The sequence below is a fragment of the Octodon degus genome, unplaced genomic scaffold (genome assembly GCF_000260255.1).
Source record: "Octodon degus isolate 3935 unplaced genomic scaffold, OctDeg1.0 scaffold00039, whole genome shotgun sequence".
Classification (NCBI taxonomy): Eukaryota; Metazoa; Chordata; class Mammalia; order Rodentia; family Octodontidae; genus Octodon; species Octodon degus.
Genome location: NW_004524615.1, coordinates 14,464,880 through 14,473,444, shown reverse-complemented (window position 1 = coordinate 14,473,444; position 8,565 = coordinate 14,464,880).

Below are 8,565 nucleotides of genomic sequence, written 5' to 3'. Positions count from 1 at the left end.
CTTTGACATAACACCTGTGCCTAAATAATAAGGGCATGCTTTATTGGCCAGAGATTTTGGGGATTGATGTTCCTTCCCTCATCTGCCAGCTCTAACATCAGCTTCTACCTGAGGGTCAAAAATAGCTGCTTCAATTCCTACCATCGCATTCCCATTCCATCCAGCATGAAAGAGGAAAAATACACATTGTACATCCATGTGTTCATTAAACTTGTGAGCTTCTATTAGTACAGTAGAAGTAGGAGAAAGAATAAAGAGGTAATTTTACCCCCTAGAATTCATTGAGATTTAGGTAATGCTAGTTTACACAAGGGTACATTTTGTTACACTTTTTCCATCTCTCAAAGAAAATGTGATTGGGGTCTCCTGGTCCACACTTGGAGCACTCATAACATAAAGGGGGAAAAAGACACATAAATGAGTGTGGTCCTGCAGCAGGGTGAATATTGCTAGTGTGGAAGAAGAAAGATTTAATCAGGCATGGTCATGTGCCTGTGGCCTGACACGCGTGGTCAGGATCCCAGAGGGCTGATGTGCACGGGGGATACAGGGCAGGTAGGACCAAGGGAGAGCTTCTTTTAGATCCATGGAAGAGTGAAGACACCCAGCACCATTCATGGACTACGGGATGGGCAGGAAAGAGCCAACGGTGACACTGGGTCAGGCCGCACAGGTTGTAGCCAAACTAAGAAGCTTGGGCTTTACGTTTTGTAGGAAGCAGGAGCAGATTTCCAAGCATGGAGGAGGCTTGGTAGAATGTGAGCTTTATTTTAAGACAGAACACGCTATGCATTGCCACTCATGAGGCTGGTACAGAAAAATGGCAGAAAATTGTCTGTCTTGGTGTACTGGTCACTGTAACCACACACCTGTGGCTGGGTATTTCCTAAAGAACCACATTCAGCTCACTGTCGCAGAGACTGAAAGTGCAAGATCAGTGTGGTGGTCAGGATGTGTTCAGGGCTTGGTGCTCACCCACGGTGGGACCTTGGGGAGATGTGGCCCAGGGGGAGGTCTGGAAGTCACTGGGGGTGCACCCGAAGGAGACAGGAGCTCCAGCTGTTTCTTCTTTCTCCCTTTCACTTTCCATGAATGGTCACACCCCATGCCCTTCCCCCACGATGTGCTGTCTCACAACAGGTCCAGAGCAAGAAAGCCAATCAAGCATTGACAGAAGTCTCCAAAACCATGAGCCAAAATAACCCTTTTCTCTGTATAAGCTGATTATCTCAGGTAGTTGCTATCGGATCAGAAGACTAATACAATTGTGCAGCCCCATCGGATCAGAGCCCAGCGAGGGCTATCTGCTGCATCATAACATGTGGGTGGCATCACATGGCAAGAGTGTGACCTACAGAGGTCTTGTGCCAAGAGATGGTGGAGAAGCAGGTGCGCTCTTTTACAGTAATCCACTCCAGAGGACACTGACCTACTCCTGTGAGACCAACCCACTCTGGGAGACCAGCACTGAGCCCATCCTGCCAGTGATCATGGCCCAGTGACCTCCCATCAGGCCCCACCCTTAAAGCTCTCTCATCATTCCACACCACTATATCATGAGGCTTCTAGTACAGATTTTTGGGGAACACACTCCCACAGCACTATTTATTGTTCAGTTTTGTCACCAAGACCCTGAACCTTCTGCTATGGTTGGAGACTCCCATACCTATGAATCTAACTCAACTTCTACAAGAAAAGTTGAAGAATGCCAGACACTTTGACAGCCTCCTTGGCTGTAATACATGGCCCAAATCATTAGGTCTGATCCACCTGCTTGACTTTGACTTGAAACATGGTAACAGGCAGGGTAACCCACTGTTCTGGTTTGTCTGGAACTGTCCTATTTTAAAATTATAGTACCTGTATTGCAAGAAACCCCTCATTCCAGACAAAACCCCAGTTCAAACCAGACAATGCGTTCTGTGAGGAACACACAGGAAATACACAAAATATTTTGGGTTTTGTTTTGTTTTTTTTTTTTGTACAGGATCTTGCTACCCAATTTGGACTCATAATGATCCTCCTATTTCAGCCTCCCCAGTGCTGGGATTACAGGCATGTGCCACCATGCCCAGTTTCAGTCCCTTGCATGGTGCACCCGGAGTTCTGGGGCCAGCACAGCACATGGTACCAAGGATCGAGCTCAGGTCCTTGCGCTTGCCAGGCTGGCACTTAGACCACTGAGCTATTTCCCCAGCCCAGAAACTTTCGCAATACACAAGTTATAAGGCCACTGCAAGAGCTCAGGAAGGAAAACACAGAGTCAGATAAATGGGAGAGCAAGCAGGTAGGGGAGGAAACAGCTCACACTGATCACTACAGGAAGAGCCCACTGAGTGTGACAGGCAGGAGACTATGAGAAAAGACCGATAGCAGAGGGGACAGAGCCTGGGGTGGCTGGATTTCCAGTTTGAATATGTGAGTGCAAAGAGAGAAAAGCAGTCATCTTGGCAGTGCTGTGCCAGGGTCTGTGGGCAGCGCCCAAGAGATGATTTTCACATGCAGTTAGCAGCATTGCTGGGGAGTGCAAGAGGAAGCTGAAGAAATCAGGAGGACATCTGCACAGCCCCTGGGCTCGGCCACACGCATTCTGCTGGCCGTTGGCGAGGCCTGAGCTCTTCCACCCGCACACCCAGGACACACAGGTCTTGCACATAGAAGACACACTAGACACTCCCGAGAACTGGTGGAGTGATTCATTCCCTAGCTCACCACAAACTGCCTTCTTTCACTTCTCAGTTCAACTGTTGATTAGGAAATATGGAAGCCTTCTAAGGAGAGAAAATATCCTTCCATTAACTGTGTCCCAGTTCAGCTTATGACTGTTAGGACACTGGGTCCATTTCTTGAATCAAGTAAATATGAGTAATGTCAAGACTTTGTCTAAATTCTCCTCCCTCTCTACTTTCTGCTTGGCATGAGCTGAGCAGCCTTGCCCTGCCTGGAAGCCAACATACCATGGACTGACACCTCTGAAACTGAACCCAAACCAACCTTTTCTCCTTTAAATTGTTCATGTTAGGTACTTTGCCTCAGTAACAGAACAGAGATTACAACACTGTGTAACTGGTGACAGCAAAATTGCGCCACCTCAGGGAACTCCAAAGAGAGAGACTGAATAGTCTTCCTGTAATCTAAAGTTTTTCCCAAAAAGCAGACCGGGGAAGCGCCAAACTTGGAGTTCTAAAAGGTTCTCCACTTTCATCTGTGTTGAAGAAAATATTGGAATAAAAGGCAGGGTGGAGAGATGAGGGGTCCCTAAGACCTGAACATGAACATGGGTTTGGGAGAGCAAAGAAGCTTGGGCTCACACGCATGCCCAAGAGGAGCTCGCCTGGGACACCAGGAGGATGCAGACTGGGCGACACATGAGTGGCCGGCTGGAGAGCGACCGTGATGTACACACTCTGCGATCTGATTCCCCAGCAGCAGGAAGGCTCCGCTCATCTGCGCACCTAGAACACGTCGGGTTCCCCGAGGGACCTTCAGTTTGAGAAACAACATCAGCTGCAGTAAAAAGAAATACAAAAGAAAACAATGGTGGGAGACAGGAGAAGCAGCAGAAGCCCTGTGTCGGGCATGGGTGCGAAATACAAATGAGGGAGACCGGGCTGGGTTGGAGCAGAGGGCAAGCGAGAGGCAGAAGCGAGAAAGCCAAGTGCGCCTGCGCTCGCCCATTTTTATCCACAAAGGGATAAAAGTGTAACTCCTGCCCCTTTCCCAGTTGCTTTTCTTCTCCACAGACTAAAAATCTTGTAAACAAAGGTAAAGAAAAGCCAAGCTGATGTCACTTCTGAGTCTGACGCTGAGAGCCGAGGTGGCTCTGCGCGAGGCACGGGTGGGAGCAGCCGGCTCTGTCCACACGGGTAGAGCCACGCACGCCCCTCCCCCACCCTTCCCGCACCCCACCCCCTCTCCTCCCCCACCCCCCATCCCCGCCCTGAAAGTGGCCAAAGCCCTGCCTACCCCGGGCCGCACTGAAAGGAGCCCCAAAGATCTCAGTGGGCTCAGAACCTGCTGATTACCTCGCCACTGCAGTGAAGCAAATGTCATTGCTATTTTCAGAGCGTCCTAATGAATTGCATTTAACCACATTAAAAAATAATGATTTGGAAAGGCTACAATTATGATATTTAAAATATAAACTGTACCCAGCGGATATTAAATGTGGGCTTCACATTTTCCTTTGCTTTCAAAGCCTCACAAATACCCTTTTACCATCGGAAAGAAACTAGGCAAACAAACTGAAGCAGTAGCTCGCTCCAAGCAATTAAAACTTTCCATTACCATATGGGAGGATGCATGTATTGATCCAAAACACTTGTCTTTAATAAGGATTTATTAACGTCTGCCAGCCAGAGTTCAGAAGTTAAAAGAGATGGCAGTAGCAGGGTTAGGAAGTAGATGCGATTCTCAACGAAGGCAGAAAAAGCCCCATTTATCCTGAAAAGCAAGTCATGTATATATGCTCATATATATGTACATGCTTGTGTGTTTGCACCCTTCCACGTGTGTGCATGCATGTTTTCATGTGCTTACACATGTCTACACACATTTATGCAGTATTTGCATCTCATCTCAGATAAGGTAAGTTTACCATGGGAATAACTGGTTCGTCAGATTGGATTATTACAGTAAAATACCACAAAACAATTTAACAGATGAATGGATAAATAAAATGTGCTACATGAGTGAAATTGAAAACTACAGTGAATGTTTATCTTTTTAAATTTATTACCCAGTGGATATTAAATATTAAATAACCAGGCGTGGTGGCACATGCCTGTAATCCCAGCACTAGGGAGGCTGAGCTAGGAGGCTCACTGTGAGTCCAAGCTGCATAGAGAGACCCTGTACCAAATAATTAAAAAAAAGAGCAAAAGATTAAAAATAAAGAAAATGACAAGAATAATAGGAGTAGGTGTGTTTGATGGAAGAGTATTTTGAGGGTGATTAGTGGAAATGTATTTTACTGTAATAAAAGGTTTTAAACTATAAAGGTTTTATAATAAAAGGTTTTAAACTATAAAAGTTTTAGGGGCTGGGGAGATGGCTTAGGGGAATAAGCACTTCCTTGGCAAGCACAAGGATCTGAGTTCAATCCCCGGTTCCATAAATAAATAAATAAATAAATAAATAAATAAATACACTATAAAAGTTTTAAACTATCACTATATATGCTGATGTACATGAATATGTTATTATTATTATTATTATTATTATTCAACCATACAAAGTTTTGTCATTGGAAAAGAAACGTATGGAGCAAAATAAGCCAGACTCAGAAACACAGACATCACTTGTTCTCCTTAACAGGTGGAATCTTGAGAAGACAGTGAGTACAGAGAAGGCAAATAATAGACTGTTATTACAGGAGAAGACAGAAAGAATGGGGAGGGCCATGTAGGTGTGGACAACGCACAGGACAAATATGATCAAAATATATCGTATGTCCTGGAAACCAAAACAGAAAATGTGAAGCCAGCGTGGAGGGCAGGCAGAGGGTAAAACCACGAGTTAAAATAACCAACATATGTGAGGTGCATGGACAAATGGGCCAAATGAAACCTTTGTTTGTATGATGATAAGACTTTTTTTTTAAGATGTGAAACAAAAAAGATGTCAGAAATTTCATTTCTTACAGGGCTGCATGCTGGAAAGCCCAAGAGCCAGGCACTGGCTCTTTGGCGTCCGGGAGGGCTCTTCCGGCCTGCCCCTGCTGCCCCCTGCTGCCTGCTCCCTCGGTGTTGGTTCCGGTGTGCTGGGGGAGAGAAACGGAAGAGGAAGAGAGACCTAGAGAAAGAAAGGGAGAGATTGTTTCCTTCAGCCCTGCGGCCCCACCCTTGTGACCTCTTTTAACTTCAATTACTCCTTAAATTCCTTATCTCAGAGCACGGTCCCTTTGGGTGGGAGGACTTCATCCTAAGAATTTGGGGGTCAGCTAGGGGAGGCACAGTTCTTTCCACAGCAGTCAGGAAGTTTAAGCTGCACCAATTCCCTTTTGAGTCTCTGTCCTATCCTTGTGCTCAGTTTGTAGTTTGGGGATTTTCCTTAGAGCAGGTTCTCCACACTGCATGAGCATCAGACCCCTCAAGTCCTGGCACTTGCTCAGATCTCAGGTCTCAAAGTAGTTAAGGTAGGTCCAGATGTATGCAAGAACTAGACCTTGCTGTGGGGTCTTGTCTTCATGACAATGTTCAGTGTGGAGTAGGATGCTGAGTGGGGCTTGTCCTATTGGTCTAAAGTTGTAGTGAAGCTCAAAGCTGAGAAGCAAATGCACTAAGCACCCTGCAGCTGCAGTAGGGTGGCACAGCCAGCCCATGCCAGAGGTGGCGCTCTGGTTCTGGCCAGCCCTCTGCTCCTATGGCCACAACAGCCAGGGCAGCTACCAGCAGGACAGCACCCAAGGAATCCTGATGGATACCATAAGGGGTCAAGTTAGTCAGGCCATATGAGGACTGTTTGTTTGGTCCAGTTTAGATGTGGCTGTGAAAGTATTTCTTAGATGTTATTATTTTTTTTTGGCATGCACCATTACTTTATTTATTTTTTTCCATAATTTTATTGATAAACAAATAGCAATGAGACAGTTTCAAATCAAGTTGGTAGGACAGTTTCAATAATTAACACATTGCATATATTCTTCCTAGTGGTTAATTGCTGTACAAGATGCAGACATGATATCCTTTTTACAAACACCATTAGAACAAATCACTCTATTCATTAAGAGAATGTAACTATATATCTATCCTAACCACTTTGATCGATGATGTAGAGTGTGCCTAAGGAGAATCACATGGAGAGAAAACATTCTCTCAGGCTTTCACAGAGAGCACATTGTGCACGCAATGGCCGTGACTCAGCCACATGGCTGACACTGACAAAGGTTCTACACTCTGAGGTACAGGATCTCAGGATAAATCCTGAGGGCATTTCACTGACCTTATCAGACCCAAAAGCTACAACTCTTGTTGCATAGGTCCTGCTTTACCTTGGTCTTAACCATCCAGCAGAAAAGTATGAAGATGAAATATAAGAAGTAAAGCCATGCTGTTATGTTGAGCTATAGGGGACTCAGGTCAACAATTTCTGACATTGCCAGTGAAGCGGAAGACCCAATACCATTATGGGCTACTGGAATCTTTTAGAATACCTTGCTGAGTTTCCACACCTATAATATTCAAATAATGGAACTTAACAAAAAAAGGGGATACAGATGGATGATCATTTTGTATCTGTGTATTCTAAGCCTTTTTTTAAAAAAAAAAAAACTAGTGTATGTTTGGAGAACAGAATGATTCCATTTATTGTGGGCAGTTGGGAAATAGACAGAATCCATCTTAATCTTTTTTGTTGTGAGGGGTTTTTGGGTCCCCTATACCACCCTTCACTAACTGCTTTTTCTAACTCTTGGCCCCTTCCCATTTAAAAAAGCTTTTCTTCCATTTTTCTTCAGTTCTCTTCTCCATTCCCTTTCCCACCCGTCCCTGCTGCCCCTCTCCACCTTTTGTTCTCTTTCCCATCTGAGAGGGATCTCCTCACTCCACATTATCTGTCTTTAATTTGCCTTTCATTTATACTTGGGTTTCTCATATAAGAAAAGCCAAGCAATATTTAAGCTTGTGGGCTGGTTAATTTCACTTAGTAGTTTGGTCGCAAGGGGCACCCATCCACCTACGCGTGCCTCACGCTTATCTTTCCTTAGGATGCAGTGGTATTCTGTGTGTATGAGGACTGCACTTTCTTTACTCATTCACTTGATGATGGGCATATAGGTTGTTCTGTGATTTAGCTATTAAAATCTCTCTGCCATAAACATGTGTATGCATGCATCGCTGTCATATGATGATTTTATCTCTTTCAGGAAGATTTGGAGAAGAAGAATAACTGGATTTCTGTGTTCAATTTTTTGAGATGTCTCCATGCTGATTTTCATAGTGGATTACACTCATTTACATTCCCACTGACAATGGAAAGGGCTTCTTTTTCCCTGCACCTCACCAACATTTGTTGTTATTTGATTTCTTGATGAGGGCCATTCTTCCTGGGGTGAGATGGACTCTGTGTTGTTTTAATCTGTATTTCTTTAACAGCCAGTGAGGTTGAATTTTTTTCATGTATTTGTTGGCCATTTGTACTTCTTCAGAAAAGTGTCTTCTCCTTTTGGTTGCGCATTAGTATTTCAATCAGTAGACTCTGAACAGAGCAAATCACCTCCCGTAAGTGGAGGAGGGAGGCTTGAGGAAAAAGGCAGGTCCTCCAAAGAGGAGAGAATGCTACCTCCAGACTGCGCTTGAACTCAGGCAGGGTTCAGGTTTGCCCATTCCCACTACCTCAGAGCCAATTAGTAGCTCTGTGTAGCCACATGGAAAAACAGACAGACAGACAGACAGAAAAACTGATACATAGATAGATGACTGATAGATGATAGATTGATACACACATAAAACATAGATGATAGGTAGATAGACGATATGTAAATAGAGGATATATACAATCACAGATAGAATGATAGGTAGATAATAGATAAATCAATACATAGGTGATAGGTGATATATATTGCAT